Below are 17,271 nucleotides of genomic sequence, written 5' to 3'. Positions count from 1 at the left end.
CACTCAGAAAATAATGCATAGCCGGCCATGTGTCACCGCTTGGCACAGGCGGGCAGGAGGGATATATCGCCCAGATACCGATGTCCAAAACACGGAGAGACATGTGCTCCACTTAATCCAATGCAATCAAGAGGAAAGGTGATTCAAGCGCCGTTCTTCCTCCATGTTAACAATTAATGTATCAATACTGTTTTAACCCCTGAGCCGTTGTTCGGTCTTTTATTTAAAGGCCTGTGGCTTTGTCAATGCATGTCTTAGCTGGACATGCCGTGTATTTGTTTGTTTTTCAGAATAAGTTACTCAGAAATGCCTTCAACTAGTATGTCAGTGGTACTATATACATGCTCTAGCACTATACTTTTTTTTATTTAAAAGGTTTGTTTCTTAATAATTTCCAAGTTTCCTGGAAAGAATATGTAATGCGGCAGTAATTATAGATACAATATTGGAGACAAAGTGTTAAATCGCAACTTTCAGTTTCTTTAAATGTAATAAACAAACTAAATCTATTCTTTTGCTTATAATTTCACACTTTTTAAATGCACATTTTTTTAATATGTACATATCATCTGTCAGTATCAATATAAATCCTGAGTTCTAGTTTAGCCGATCTTGTTAAGAAAACGTTAAACAGAACGATTTAGCATTTATAGCTAAATGAAAGAAAATGTTTAAATTCCTCAAAATAAATTATTGAAATACATAATGTTGCGGTATTGGTACTGACATTCACACGTTGCTATGTTCTGTATGTCTCCACGGTGTGTCAGACTCATGCAGTGTGACCTTCCTCTGGGGGCCTGGAAAACACATCCTGTATCAATTAGACCACCGGGGTGTTTGTCTGGCTGTGGGGATGACAGAGCAGAAGCCCATGACGTGTCTTCACTGTGAAGATCGACCACTTCCTCTGAAGCATCCAAACAGCGTTTTGAGAGAGAAAGACGGAGATAGAAACAGTGTGGGGATTTACTGCCAGTGGGATTTACTCCTTGTTCCAATTTGCAGGGGGATTACTCACTTTTTCATCATTCCTTTATTTATTCCATTTCGAAAATTCATTTCTAATTTACCTGAAGGGAAAACAAAATATCAAGCCAAATGCATAAATACTGTCAGAGTGAATAGATAATGACAGCGGGTCAAGTTGTGAGTGAGTCACGTCGTCGCTCCTGGAAGAAAGTGATTACTGTAACACAGCGCTGACAATCACGACCAAGATAATTCCATTTCTCACATGGAGCTCAAATTGTATTATGTCACATTGTATTTTGCATATGCTATCAAAAACTGGATTTAGATATGCAAACTATCTGGAAATTCTAAAGGAGGGAGGAAAAAGGAAAACACGCAGCCACGGGGTTGGCATCCAGGCGTGTCACTTTGTCAAGCTGTCTGGTTTCTGAGAGAGTTTGATGGTTTCTTAGGGAGGGGAGAAAAAAGTGTCGCAAAGGCATGCTCTTTTCCAAGATGAACAGATGGCAGAGTCTAAGTGTGGAGATTTGTTTTATATCTACATCCCATGTTGTGGCGCAGTAGATGTGGGCTTCCGCTTTCTTTTTTCTTCTTCTTCAAATGTTATCTTACAGGATAACGGATGCACGCAATGTTTAAGCTAATGAGGAGTGGGTGTTGCTTTGTCGTCCTCTTTATTTCTTCCCCTCTCTCCCACTGACACATCCTCGCGCTTTCCATTCTCCCTTAAACCCACGCTCGGAGCGGAAACCTATATGCCAAACAATTATGAAACACAATTTGGAGTGCTGCTTGCATCCTGGGTGGCCGTCTAAAAACATAGCTGACTGTAGAGTTCCCGGCAGCTACTGACAGTAACGACAGTCAAAGTCAAAAGAACATAATGCTCATGGAGCTGGAGATTATATCAGGTCAGTGCACCGCTGCTTCTTGAACAAAGTGGAGAGGAAGAGTGCAGTTCAGTGGCAGTTCAAAGTTGTGTGGTTGTAGGGACGGCGGAGGTCAGTCGTTCCAGCACCGAAAACGTATTTTGTCATTCAATTAGTTTAAAAAAATTAAAGTAACCAGTTTCTTTGAACACATCTTAACAATAACCAGCACATCTCATAGTCTAATTATGAGACACAAAGATACCTGACTCACTACCATATCAAACAGCTTACTTCTTCATGGAAAAAAACACGTTTGACCTTTTGCTGTACTTTTACAATTTATCTAAAATGAGTAAAGGCAGGTCCTCTAAACTGTTTAGTCATAGAAACAGGGATGTTTCAGTCACACACCAAGGGTAAACCTGAAATAGCTTCATCAAAATAAGACCATAACAACAAGCACTGCTTACAGCTACATTACTCCCTCCTCTAATGTCAACCTCAGGTGCACTCACACAGAGAGCGTTTGAAATAGAGCTGAGCTATTAGATTTGTACTACGGGATAATGGTGGCCAACAAAATTCATGATAACAATATCATTGAGATACCTATAGAAATTTTAAAAAGAAATAAATAATGCTAACTTTGTTTATCATGCGTTTTGTCTCCTTTTTGGTAAATTAATTATTCTCAAAATACAAGTGTAGGGAGGTGGATAGAGAGTCTGTAACAACAACTGTACAAAAGCATACAAAAAGAACAATTACACTAATGGATAGTGAAAAGGCAACCAGATGAACTGATTAACAAATTGCAGAATTCGTCGGTCTGGTTAATTTGGGGAGGTGAGAACAAAACAACTCATTGTCAAGAGTCCAAATAACTACTGTTTTATTCTCCTTCTACGAAAACTGGAAAACAACTTGTTAGAAATTAACCAACAACAACAGGAAGCTAATCATGCTTGCAAAGACTAAGAAAACCAAAAGAATAAATGGCAATTGTACTCAACTATTGCTCTTTAGACAAGCCAATGCTCAGCTAATGACAGTAGATGTGACTCATTTTCACTCCACGCCTGCCGCCAAAATCTCTACCTTGGCAGGATCATAGACTGTATATAAGACGTGGACGTAGTCACTGTGATGTCACCAATTGGTTTGTGGACTATGGTTCTTAAGCCTCGAGTTCGCAATCTTGTCCGTCGCCAGATTGGTATTTGGCCATCCATGACACGAGAGGGTGGAACTCAGTACAACCAAAGACCGATTAAGACATTTTTAGGTGACCAAAATGTTATGATTAATTTCATGAAGTGAAAACACACTGTGAAAGGGTTAAAGTTGAGAGATGAAAACATGGACAACTCCCAGACCGGACAACGCCGTGGTAGTGACCTGTCAATCACAAGGTAGCCCCGCCCTAAAGCATCCCCTGCTTTATGGTCTATTTGACTCTAAATGGGACCATAATTTACTAAATGAACATCATGCTGTATTGAAAAGACTTGAAACTAACGACTGAGACCATAAACTCATGTTTACAATGTTTACTGAGGTAATAAATCAAGTGAGAAGTAGGCTCATTTTCTCATAGACTTCTATACAATCAGACTTCTTTTTGCAACCAGAGGAGTCGCCCCCTTCTGGTCATTAGAAAGAATGCAAGTTTAAGGCACTTCAGCATTGGCTTCATTTCTGGAGGTAGCCCACTTTGCAGGATTGAGACCAAACCCTGGAAGTGAGTCTCCGAAAACCAAAAGCTCCCCAACAAGCGGTAAAAGAAGCCAAATAAATTCCCAATTTCCCCGAGCCTGGGAGACCAGCCCTTGCACCTGTGACCAGGTAAACTTTCCACACAGTCGTTAATGGACACGGCGGCTGTTGTTTACTGAAGACTCCCCACAGAGGAGACTAGCTGACCCATGTCTGCAACCAGTGAGTGGTACAAATGGCAAACATCTCTTGGAGTCATTATTTATGCAGGAATGCCCTTGGGAGTCTTTGCACTTGTTTACACAGTCACGGCACAGTCCATTCATGACGGCTCCGAGTAAATGAGCCGCTTGCTACCAATTTGTCCTGGACGACGAAGCTTTGGGGCTCTAGTACCCACAGTTACCTTGGGGTGTGTGTGATCCTATGTGTGTGTGTAGGGGTATGGAAAAGAGGTTAACGCAGCACTGCTGTGCTGTTGGGAACCGACCTGGAACTACGGACACACAAGTCCCAAGGGTATTAGGAAGCACAGTGTCACATTTTGGAAATAAATGAGAGAATGTTTTTTTTTCTAGAGGAATGCCATGGACTTTCACCTTTGAAATGGGTTGTTTGTTTGCCCGAGGACGAGGACAGTGGTCAAAGTTAGTGAGTACCACCTCCCCCCATAAAACCAAAACCAAGGCAGGAGTTTTATGGAGGTTGAACTCAAAGGCAAAATGAAAACAAAGTGAATCCAGCATGAGTAAGTTATCTGTTTGGCCCAAAGATAAAACAAAAAAGATCCTTCACTTAAAGCTATTCTCCTTAAGATTTCAACCCTGGTTGATTTGCCGACACCATTGGTTACTGGTGGTGACTGCAAGTGCAGTTCAATACTACACTCCTTGAGCAGCTATTTTGTCAGAAATAAAACAGAATGGCAACTGATGTATTTGTTTAAGTACAATCAACAAACTCATATTGCTGGTATGCATACTGTACGTTTGTCTAAATCCATGGCAGGAAAGACGGACTCCAACCCCAATGATAAAAACTACTATATAGAAAGATTACAGAATATAAATACATTACAGCTGGGGTCGATAACATTGGAGATACCAGCAAGGGTAAGCTAGATTTTAAAAATGATCCAACTGAAAAACCCATCTCAATGTTGCCGACTATTTTCCAATGAAATAAAAAGTTCATTCAGGCCTCACTCCAAAGCCCAAAATTGTCATAATGAACGTAAACAACAAACATGCCTATTGTTACAGCTGTCATGCGAGAAACTTGTGGAATACTCTGATGATGTGCAACAAGTGCAGGGTGCACATTACCTACCCCCCCCTCTCCACCTATTTAAAATAGAATAGATGGATAAAATGTTTGCCATGGTTCAACTATAACACTATAACACACTGACAGTCATTGTGAAGGAGACAGATACAGATGCAGGAGACAGATACAGATGCAGGAGACACAGACTTATTCATGTGCTCGGGTCTATTTTTGTTTTACACAATATGCAAATTAACTGTAACTTTCCTGAAATAATAATAATCTGTTATTTTTCTTCAGCTGACATTAATTATATAATTAATCATGTTTTGAGAAGAAATTTGAATATTAAGTATGAACAACGAAAAATATGGACTGAAATATTTTGTAAAAGAAAAACATTTTGGAAATCTATTTTTCTCTCTTATTTCAATAAATTTTGACTTTTAGACTGAGGACTGAGGCAATTACAGAGACGGACGGAGCGCCGCTTTTCTCACTCTGTGTGTGTTTGAGAGAGAGGAGGAAAGAAAAGGTGGAAGGTACTGTAAATCTAATAATAATTAGAAAAGTAACGTTATGAATGAAGCTTCGAACAACTCGATGCAGCCCTACTTCGTCATATTTTACCTTCAGATGAGCACGATGTCTTGTTCATCTCCGAAGCATAGTCTGTTTTTCTTTTTGTCCCTGTCAAATATCTGTCCATTGTGTAAACCTACAGACTACCTGTCTGAATGAACACCATTGCTACCATGGATGTATAAAGAGCCGATTTGTTTACTGTTCCGCCATGAAAAAGATTCCAATGTCAAAACATTAATTGTGCATCACATTTTCCCCGCAGTTTGAGAACCACAGCTTTAAATGGTTATTACTAAAAAACACTCAATATGATTTTATGAAAATCTTAAGGAATTATAACTTACTGAAAGTAGCTAAAATACTTTAGTAGGAGTATAGAATAATTAGGAGCAGAATGTGCTCATACTGTGATATCAACAGTAAAAGAAATCATTATGCAGGGAGGCTCCTTTCTGTGTTACTGTATAATATTATAGGATTATGGTACATGAATTACTGATGTTTGAGTAGGATGTCGAACCCCTTAAGAATATAAAAAGACAACTGTTGGACTAAACCCTAACAGCCTGCGCACAATGTAAAATTTACAGCAATGGGAATAATTATCACAAGAAAAGGTAGAAAATGATATAGAGGGAGGAACTGCTTCATTCTATCTTAAAATGTAAATTAAACAAAAAATACACAATAAACAAATACACTGGCCTAACAAGCACAACCCTTTGAATCCACTTGAACAAAGGCTAATTTAACTACTGACAAATATAGCAACATATAGGAGGCCTATTGCACTGTTAACTTAATGTATGTCACAGTAATGAGGATCCTATAGAAGTCTATGCTGAATTAGAATATTAATACAGACCCTGAATCATCATCAAGTTTTATCTTCTAATGTGTTTCTAACAGTACAAATTATTTGTGAAATGTGATGTTACAAAATGAGTATCAGGACTGAAATCTTATAATAATAATAATAATATTATAAAACATTGTGTTTAGGTTACTATGACTATTTCAGAGTTTCAATGTCTTTTTTAAAAAAAAGCTTATATGTTCCTAATTCAAAGCTGCCATCAACTGGCAGCTTTTGGCATTTTTAGTGTCACTATACCTCAACAGAGTGAGAGCGTAGGTGCAGTTTTCCTTTATGTCTCAATATGTGTGCATTCTATATGCATTTGAAAATGATGCTGTGAACCAACAGTGAAGGATTCAATTAAGCAGGAACGTATTCAAGGCAAATGGCTCCCCTTAAAGGTCTACATCTAGTGAAACACTAAAAAAGGGAAGCAGACGTGGTTAATGGAGAGGCACAGCGACACAGAGAGAGAGAAAAGGGGAAAAGAAGAAGAAGCGCCGGGATAATTTAACAAGCTTCCTCCTAAACCACTCCAAAACCTCCAGAGTTTAATTGCTGGGAGGCAACATTATCCCTAGCAACACTGTGTCTGTCTCTTGGCTGGGATTCGGTGGGTACCTGCTGTATCCACTCCCCACACAATGCAGCGCCCACTGAGCCATATAATCCTCTCAGGCCCTCCTCTTCTGGAGAACCACATTCAATCCCGTTGTGACATGGGAAAATCTCCTCTTCTCCATTTTTTGTCAGGGGTACGTGCTTCAAATAAGCCCAATCAGTAGGCGCTGTTATGTGTGCACAATGCTACAGGGAGCCGTAGAGGAAGGGAAAACAGAGAGGAAGAGTTAAATAAAAAGACGTTTGATTTGCTGCTGTGAAATTTGGGTCTACTTTCCATTCCTCTGCGGAGCTCCCTGGAGCGGCCATATTTCTGTTTATGTTTAAATGTGAATCAGTCAGATGGGCTGTTGGGCTCTTGCTGAATCACCCTACACTCCCATCAGAAAGCGCCGGGTTACTTTTGAACCGGCTGCCTTGTAGGAGAAAACAAGAAACTAATGCCACTTTCTTCCTGACTCCTCTTTCAAGTTGCCCTTGAAAAGGAAATTACAACAACGGCTTTGATGCAAGTCTGACATGCTTCGAGATATTCTCCATAAGTGCAGACGCGTACCCGATTATCATTCCAATGAGTCTGTTCTGATGTCTTTTAACCGTCTGCAAAAAAAGCACGAGCCGACGAGAAGAAAGCATTTTCGACACTGTGCAGAGGGACGCGGAAACAGTGGCTCATTACACAAAATGGCAAAAGAAGAAAAATGGTATTTCTTTGTTGTCCAGTGGTTTGTGACTTAAGTCAATATGGCATTTAGAGACCTGCAGAGACATCTTTTAATTAGAAGATGAGCTAAATAATGAGACGGTACCGAAGCAGTGTACTGAAAAATATCTCTATTAATTTTACTTTGAGGTCATCTCAGCCCTTGCAAATTAGTTTCTTTTACTTTTGACACCTAGTTCTCTGAGCAAAAATAATAGTTTTGTTTTTCTTGTGTGAGCAAAAGAAAAAAAACAGTTATTTTCGCTGAATTTTGAGAGTACAAACTGTTGTGCTACTAATTCTTCCTTCCCTTACTATTGTTTCTGGTCACTGGGGTCTATTGAATATTTTGGGGTTGTCATGGAATTTAGTAACACTCTACAATTACTGTATATATGAAGTATTTATTGTTGATTTTGTTTGCAACAATTTCGATTTTTAATAATCTGAAGGGTTGTATTGTAAACTTTTATATATATTGCATATCTTTGTTTAATAACTTGACTTGTTGGTTACCCCAGTAGGATTGAACTTGTGCCTTCCCTCTGTCCGATAAAGTTTTGAAGCTTTAACCCAGTGTGAGAATACCTTCAATTTCTTTCCCTTAAACTCACTGCTCCAACGTGAAAATGTAAATCATTATTCATCAGTTATGAAAGTGAGTCATCCTACCTGTCAGAGGCTGCTGGCGGTGTTGGGAAGAGGAGAAATCACTTGTTGCTGATGTTGAGAGTGAAGTCCAATGTCAACGCCACACTATGCCAATCAGTTTCTGTAAGAAAAAAGAGCAGACGGTGTATTGGATAGAGGTATATTACTCAGTCAATAAATTAGTATTTCAATTTCAGTTAAAGTTTTAAGATGTAGTTGTCTCTGATCATATTTCCCACTCTACATATACATGTTAGAATCAAGTTTAATTTTCCAAAATTAAATCCCTATATGATTGATGCCCTTTTAGTTATTTTCCCTTCAACTGACATGGGACTAGAAGAAAAACATCACATAAGTTTACTTCCTCCATATAGAAGAATAGAGAGGCGAAGTCCCGCCCCTTTCGGTGGACCACCATGGGACCTTAATTAAAAAAAAATATGAACGGTAGTCAACGGCGAGAGACAAATATTTTTTTGATCCCATTTGAATTACACCATGAATCACACATATGATGTTTGTCAATTTAAAACATTATTTTGTCAAGAAAGTCTTACTTTGCTGTAAAACTGTTGTAAAAAATACGTAATTAGAAAGACTACACACCCAAAAGTCGTGTAAGTGACGTCTCTCTCTCTGGAGCTACGATGTCTGTGTGTTTTGTACTGGGATGGACTCACACCAGCAACGGGTCTCGCTCGATCTTTCTCTTACCGACTGATAAAAAGACCAGGAGTCGCTGGATAAAACACATCAGGTAAAATAATGTTACATCTGTGCGTGGTCATAGCTAAGTTACTAGCTAGCTAGTGATGGTGACGTATATTGTGCGAGACGAGCGATGTAGTTAACTGAACGGTTTCACGCAAAACTAAATGATACTACGACAAACTGCGACTTTCTTGTCTTGCAAAATTATCTTTTAAATTGACAAACATCATATGTGTGATTCATGGTGCAATTCAAACGGGATCAAAAAAATATTTGTCTCTCGCCGTTGACTATCGTTCATATTTTCTTTCCAAAATAAGGTCCTATGGGGTCCACCGGAAGGGGAGGGACTTTATGTCTCTATTGTATCTGCTATGTATCCCAAAGAGTAATTAATGGGGATGTACATTTTACGTAGCAATTCCAAATCTTGCTTTGAAATGTTAGAAAATATACAGTTAAAGGATGATGCTGTGTTTTTATATTTTTCTTATTCTTAAAAACCCACGGAAAGACTAAAACCAACAATGTGTTAGTATTTCTCTCTCGATACTTTCTGCGTTCCTGTTTCAGCTCCAAGCGCTTTGGTTCCCACTGAAGACATGTCTTTAAAAACACATCCCAATAATATAGTTTCATCTCTAAAACTGGCTCAGTAATTTCCTTTAACAGCTGGCCACTGTAGGTTGTAACAAAGTTTACTCAAACAGCAGGAAATAGTGCATTTGTCGGGGACTATTTTCAGCGGTGGATTAATACACATTTATTGTTACTGTGAGAATTTCCAAGCAGCAGGACGGTGTATGTGGGATGGAGTCAAAATAAACTACAATGTGTGTGTTAACGGTAATGAGTGCAACAGTATGGCTCATTGGTGTGTTTTTGGACAACAATGGAGCTCTATGGCACCGAGGAAGAAGACACATAGGGTAAGACCAAATTAGATAAAGATTTGTTTCTAATGATGGGATATAATATCTGCACTGAGTTCAGAGCAGTTATACTTTAATGCCGCTGCTCGCATTCATAAAAACGTGAAAAACTTTCACATCCAACACTGCTGTAAGAAATAAGATGGTGAGGTGGAAGGTTAGCTCATAATCCATAACAGATAGTTAAGTGTGGCCACGCTGGCATCGAATCCTTATGAAAATTGTAACGGGCTTTGGCACGGGCAGAGAATCCAACAAATCAAAAATGTGAGGCTTCCGCTCATTTGCAGTCGGGCCATGAAGGTTGTTTCTGAATTTTTTTTTTGGTCAAATACGTGGTCAGCCGCTCGCCTCCCACCTGCTGTTTTATTTTTCAGGGATTTGTAGCATCGTGGCGACCGTAGTGTTAACGCTGAATGAGAGCTGTTTTAAAAATAAACACATTTGCCAGCACAGCGAGTGATTCAAGTAAGATTAGATTATATAAATTGTCAGTAATGAGGCACCGGGGACGGCATCTATGATCCGCAGAGGTCGACCGTAACATTCTGCTTCACTGCTGAATAAAATGCATCCTGAGTGCAATTTAACAGCCTTAACATGAGCAGGTACATACAAAGAGACAAGCAGAGGTCCGAGAGGGCACAGCGCTCGTTGTAGAGGTCAAACACACACACACACACACAACAATGATACACAAACACTGCTGACAAGGGGAAAATATGAGGACTTCTGAAGCACTGTAAAATGTATGAAGAAACGGATGTAGGGTCATTTTACTGAGCAGCACCATTAACATCGCTGCCCTTGTCTGAACTGCGGCTCAGATCACTCACACACACACACACACACACACACACGCAAAACATGTATGCACACGCACACACATGCTCAACCAAACACACACACCGAGAGCAGCATTTTCCTCCTCTTTTTACATTTCTCCTCTTTTCGCCCTCAGAGAAGGAGAGGTCGACATTTTAACTGCGGCGGCGAGGAGATGGCTTCCTTTCACCTTGACGGGCATATAATGAACATTTTTCATTTTGAGCTTAGCTTCACTTACAGAGTCAGTCAGCTATTTTCTCTTTGAACCTTTTTTTTTCCCTTTCTGACATTTCCCTCTGTGGTTTTGCCAGGATGATCTTCACAGTAAATTTGTGCCCCTTTTAAAAGAAATAGGATACATTTCTGTTGATTTTTTTTTTCAAAGCGCTCATTTCCATATAGGTCCCTGTATAACACAAATAGGCCTACGGTGCAGTATGAAACACAAACAATATGCTAATCACACCTGTTTCAATAAGAGCCCTGGTATCCATGAAATCCATATCATTATTTACTTGTTGTTTTGCATTTTGCCGCAGAAAAGACACTGCACTTTGAAGGAATGTGACAAAGTATTTGACAGATGGGCTTCATGTTTATGAATGCATCATGGTAGTTTAGAGGGAATATTCAAATAGCAATAGTGGACATACACACACACACACAAACAGTGACCAGTAAAGTAAAGGTGAAGAAAAATACATTAATGAAAGAGAAGTTGGAAGACTGAACAGTTAGAAATTACTGCTTTGCTCACATAAAATACTTCTTAAACCAACCCCACTGCATCACCTATGTTATTATTTTTCATTTTAACGATTATGTTTCACACAAATTATGCGCCTCAACCCGAACCCTACCCACAGGGGCGGACAGAGAGGTCGCCAAAAGGTGGCACAGCCTCCTCCCTGGAATCTGATTGGCCACCCCTGTACCCCCCCAACCAGAGTCAGATGTTAATAGGTAGTTGGCTTGTTAGTATCAGAACAGAATATCTGTATGATGTTAACAGTTCTTGTTGAAAAGTCATTCACACAAAAGATACACAAAACAACAAACAAAGACACGCAAAACAACCACATAGAGACGCAAATCGTCAGCGAAGAGATGCATAACGACCAAAAAGAGACGCAATGCGACAACAAAGCGAAGCAAACCAACAACAAAGAGACGCATAAGGACCAAAAAGAGATGCAATGCGACAGCAGACACAAACCGACAGCAAAGAGACACATAAGGACCAAAAAGAGACACAATATGACAACAAAGAGACGTAAACTGACAGTAAAGAGACACATAAGGACCAAAAAGAGACGCAATATGACAACAAAGAGATGCAAAACGACAACAAAAAGGCACAAACCGTCAGCAAAGAGACGCATAACAACCAAAAAGAGATGCAAAACGACAATTAAGAGACACAAAATGACAACAAAGGGTTCCTAGTCCCTTGGGAAAGTTCCTGCAGTGGAAAAGGGTCTTATGAGTGGTCTATAATAGGTAGAAGTAGTTGCTTTGCATTAAAGTCAAATGAATAATAATTATTGATTAATATACAAACAATAATATTGAATTAAATATATTTTGTTTTTAATGTTTTAATCATATTTCACATAAAGTTTTCATTGTATTATATACTTTTATTTTACAAGTATAGCTGGTAGTGCATTGTTGCTATTGTTTTCAGCTTGGTTTAGTCGGTTGTGATTGACGGGAGTGCACTAAAGTGTTGACAAATGTACATTGTCGCATGTTAAACACAACATTTGTTTTCCAATATGTAAAAGTTCACAGCTTGACGTTTGTTCTGTGATGCTTTGCCAAAACATGGTTGTCATCCTCTCATTCAAAAGTGATGGATTAACTTTACGGGGTGGAAACAAAGAGGCTAAAAAGAAAAGTGAAAACTCGTTGGATGCATCTTATAACCAAAGATTAAAAAAAGGAAATGATAAAAGAGCTAACAGAACATACAGGAATGATTAATTATCCTTAAACTAGAAGCCTAACTGTAAACTAAACCCTGATAATGAGTTTAGGATCAAAATGTAACAATCATAAAATTGCTATCAAGCAAAAAAGTCTCTGTCCAAAAAACACCAACTTGTATTCAATGTACCACACACACACACACACACACACACACACACACACACACACACACACACACAAACACACTCGTGCCCACATTTGCCCACACAGGGGGGGGCTGGCAGGGTGCGTTCCAAGACAGCTGGTGAAAACCGGGTGTGCTCTGGCTGCTAGAAGGAGCAGATTCAGGTGACATCTGTGCCTCCTGTTGCAGCGCAATAGTAGAAACACTAAAAGTGAATTACAACATTAATGATAGTGCTCTGCAAGCTGTCGTTCCATATTACGCATCCATTATTCTGTGCATGGGTACTCAGAGGCATCGTGAAGGAATAGGGCCCCACCGCCACCTCCACAAAAACGCCACCTCGCTGTGAAAAGGATTGTTGGTTTATAGAGTAACACCTTCCACCGCTATACCATGTCACCACATGGCACAGTGCTGACTGGATGACTGATTCTCTCTCTTTCGCTCTCTCTCTCTCTCTCCATCTCCATCCCTCACTCCATCTTTCAAGCAAGCAACCTCCCACCCCTGACCCCCCCCCCCCTCCTTTTCCCTGCACCGCCGCCGCTATTTCAGACAACGTTTGTTTGATCTTGCCGCCCTCTACAGCTGAATGAAATCAATCTGTGGAGAGATGTCATGTGTGAGCAGAAATGATTGGCCGCAAGAATAACATGTATTTGAGAACATGGAGCCAGTGCCCTCTGTCTCACAGCCCGCGAGGCTGGACACATGCATGCACGCAAACACACACAACGACGCGGCCGGCGTACGCCTGATAGGCATCACACAGACATCTCCGAGCTGTCACCCATCCCCAGACTTTCAATAACTTCAAATCCCCCGAAAACCTGGAGAATAAAGGCAGAGTCGATCACTCATAGCTCCCTTCACTCTGCTCTTCTCTTCAGGGAAATAACAGCCGAAGGAGAAAAACAAAGTCAGGATCCCATCCTCTCCCGCAGAAAAGCACTAGCATCCCCGGAGGACACGGGGAGAACACTTCTTTCATCATTCTGGTTAACGCACAATAAAAAAAGATTCATTTAAGATGTTGTGACATGAATAGCACACAGGTATAAACCAACTGTGTGGGAGGATCAATGGTAATCAAAGGTGGATTTTTAGGAATAAAAAGCAAGATGAGAAAGAGGGAAAAAAAGCTGCAGAAGTGGGTTGTTGTGGTGGTGGTTGGCGGTTGGCGGTGGCGGTGGTGGCATCACTAACACAGTGATACGGCTTTCACGCCGGCCTACACATTTCTATAGGAGTCTGTGTGTGATTTGGATTTGTGCCATGCAGGATCGAATGGCGGGCGCTCCCTCCACAACGTCTCCCGAGAACATAAACAGATCGTCGGTACATCCAACCGCAGCTCTGCGCCGCTGACGGGGCTGTGATTTCTTCATTCAGGAGAGAGTGCCACCAAATGTGTCGTACTTGAAGTGTTTTACAATTACCAGCTGATTATATCAGCTGCATTAGCATATTAAAAGGAAGACTACTTGAACACACAGATAATGACTGAGTGTTAAAAATAATTTCCCCCACTCATTATCGACGACAGACACTGAGATCTGGGGAAAGTAAATGTCGATAAATACCCCGTAAACCTTTACTGTGTAAATAACAACAATTAGGGATCAGGCTGTGTTGGTGAAAGGGGAGATAATTCTAATTAAAAAACTTGCAGATATCTGGGGAAGAAAGCATAACGCTGTGCGTCTATCTAAAGGAGTGAATTATTATTCACTCGTGTGTGAAAAACTTTTGTGTTGTTTACAAGGTGTCACTAAAGCAAATCTTATTTAATTATAATATCAGCCGGGAGTTTCAGTATTCAGGAGATGGAGTGTTCCCGTCACAGTAAATTGGTTGGATAAATCGACATCAATACTTAATAAAAAAAAAAAAGAAATGTATAAGTTTGAAGTAACTAAATAACCTCTGCTAATTTCTAAACCCTCCGTATATGATTTATACGTCCATAATCTGCCTGTTGGTTACTTTCAACTTTTGATCGCTGTTCATCTTTGTTGTTGCAGCTTGGCTGTGATTGACGTGCTGCTAATTCTGTTCATTTATACACAAAGAAATGTACTGTTTTTTGACATGTTTTTGCAGTTTGGATTCTTCCAAATTGTGTGAATTGTTTATGTTGCTCTGAAACCTTAAAGCCGCCTCTTTTATACATGAGAAATGCTGCTAATTGGTGTCAAACTAATTCCCCTTTAAGTAGTAGCTTTGTAACTATGGCTGTGTGATATTTTGATGAAATTATTTAGAGACTAATTATTATTTTACTGATAAAGTAATCCGTTTTCATCTATTGTTTTATCTGACCAACAGTCCAAAACCAAAAGATATTTAATTTACAATAATAAAGTGAATGTGACTGTAACAATTAGTTGATTAATAAAATTGTTGACAATTTTCAGTCAATTAAAACTAATTGTTTCAGCACTAACATTGTTAATTGGCAATGTAGAAGGAATGGAAGACGTTGTAATTATAATGTGGGACATTATAATCCGCTTTTTTATAGAACTTCGTACTGTTTTTAATGTGTGACGACACTTTTCATCCATTGCAACTTAGTACTTCAATGCACTTTCCTGTCTTTGTAGTTTTTTTTTGGTCTTTTTTTTAATCTGTTTTTATTGTGTACACCGTAGCACTGAAGGAATGCAATTTTGTTCCTCAATAGTTCTGCAATAAACTCTACCTTGAACCTTGACATTGTGATGTGAAAAAGTATTTTGTAGTTGCTCGCGCTAACCTGAAAAATGTTGAGAGACAGTCTCACCTAAAAATCTGTAGAAATTAAAGATTACTTTCTTTTTCACAATGAGGGATGATTACAGGATGTAGTACATCGCAATATTTTGTGGAATCAAAAAGACAATGTAATAATAATGTCCTATTTGTATTGTAACTGTGCGTATGTTACCTTAAGTTTGACATAATTCTATTTCCCATGACATTAAACCCTGTCTATGAATATTTAACATTAATGTGGTATAGTATAGTAGTCGTCATCTCATCCTGTATGTTGCACATTGCCAAACATTGTAATTTAGAGCAGGTTAATGACTCGCATTGGTTATTTAAATGCCTAGTAAGTACTTTTTGGAGTAAAATATAAAGCAATCTATTGGTTATCGGTCAGTGATTAGTTAAAGTTTCCAGCCGTTTGATGTAAAACACAGCAAAAAGGCAAGAAAACAAGCCGAACGCTTTCATCCCTGGAATGTTGCTTGCTCATACTGGAGCTCTGTCCTCCATTATTGAGCAGCTGAAAATGCGTGTGGACGTGAAGGAGACTGTGAATGTCATGAAATTCATCAGGCTGTGAGTTTTTTTTGCTCACAGTGCAGGCAAAGTGAGTTTTCACAGGCAGAAATCTCAGCGCCGGGTCGAGAAATCATTAAGTTATTAACATTTATCAACAACTTTCACAGCCTCCCTGCAGATATGCGATGGCCATTTTGTGATTTTTGCCCCTTTGAAGTACTGTGATGCCTTCAAGTACTGTGAAATATTTAGTTTGACAACGGTAGGTAGATTTCTACCCATCGTTTTTTTTCCCCCTAAATTCCACCACCACCAGCACTGTTAATCAATACACACCTTTCTTGCCCTTTTCCTCCTTCGTACACATATCTCCCTGTCTGACCAAACTGGCAAATTTGTGCTCTTAATCAGCTTGCCAGCCTTGTCTCTTCACTGGAGGCTGGCGACACGCTTCCCTTCCCCCTTAATTCCCCGGCTCTCAACAGACAGGCGCGCTGATTAACATGCACGCCCAGGTAGGAGCTCCCTCCAACACAACCCCGCTGCCCACCAGGTCCACACACCATTATCCCCGCTACTCAATAGCACCCATCTCAATGCACATCTGTCGAGCTGCCGCATCCCCGCTCCTTAATTAGCTTTACAACTTTCCCCCACTTCTGGGTGGAAAATAAGGGAGAAATTTGTGGCCGGGCGCGCAGATAGAACGAGGGCGGGAGCGTGGGAGACAAAGAGGGAGGAGGACATATGCTGAATGCTGAGATGGAAGATGAAATAGTGTGTGTGTGTGTTTTTGTGTGTGTTTGAGGGGGTGGTGGTGGCGGACAAGATCCATATTAATTCCTCTCATGTCCAGGGCCCCAGTATCACCAGGAAAACCCCGTCTTCCATCGCCTCCATGTTACCATCCCTCCACCCAGAGGATACAGCCCTATACCAGCATGTGCCTTATCTTATCAGACTCTCTCTCACATCGATCCCCCTTTTGCGCTTTTTAGTTGCTCTTCATAGACGACTTCAAAGCTGCCCTGACTCCCTTTTGATTCCCATCCTCTCCTTCATCAGCGCCGGCGCTGTCGGCTCAGGTGACGGCGATGAAGGTGGAGTTTTCTCGCGTTCGAGTCGGCGGCGGCGGCGGCGCTGTGGCTAATGCTAAT

At 40.1% G+C, this 17,271-nt stretch overlaps 1 protein-coding gene across 2 annotated transcripts in view; it reads right to left on the bottom strand.

Annotated features, from left to right (window-relative positions):
- LOC119501436 (RNA binding protein fox-1 homolog 3-like) overlaps nucleotides 1-17,271 on the bottom strand; it is a 466,701-nt gene that overhangs the window by 359,430 nt on the left and 90,000 nt on the right. For both annotated transcript variants that reach the window (XM_037791780.1, XM_037791782.1), the window contains exon 3: nucleotides 8,270-8,369. The gene's annotated coding sequence lies outside the window, so the exon portion shown is untranslated. The remainder of the gene's footprint in view (nucleotides 1-8,269; nucleotides 8,370-17,271) is intronic.

The sequence above is a fragment of the Sebastes umbrosus genome, chromosome 14 (genome assembly GCF_015220745.1).
Source record: "Sebastes umbrosus isolate fSebUmb1 chromosome 14, fSebUmb1.pri, whole genome shotgun sequence".
NCBI lineage: Eukaryota > Metazoa > Chordata > Actinopteri > Perciformes > Sebastidae > Sebastes > Sebastes umbrosus.
This window is presented reverse-complemented; position numbering and strand designations above follow the sequence as displayed.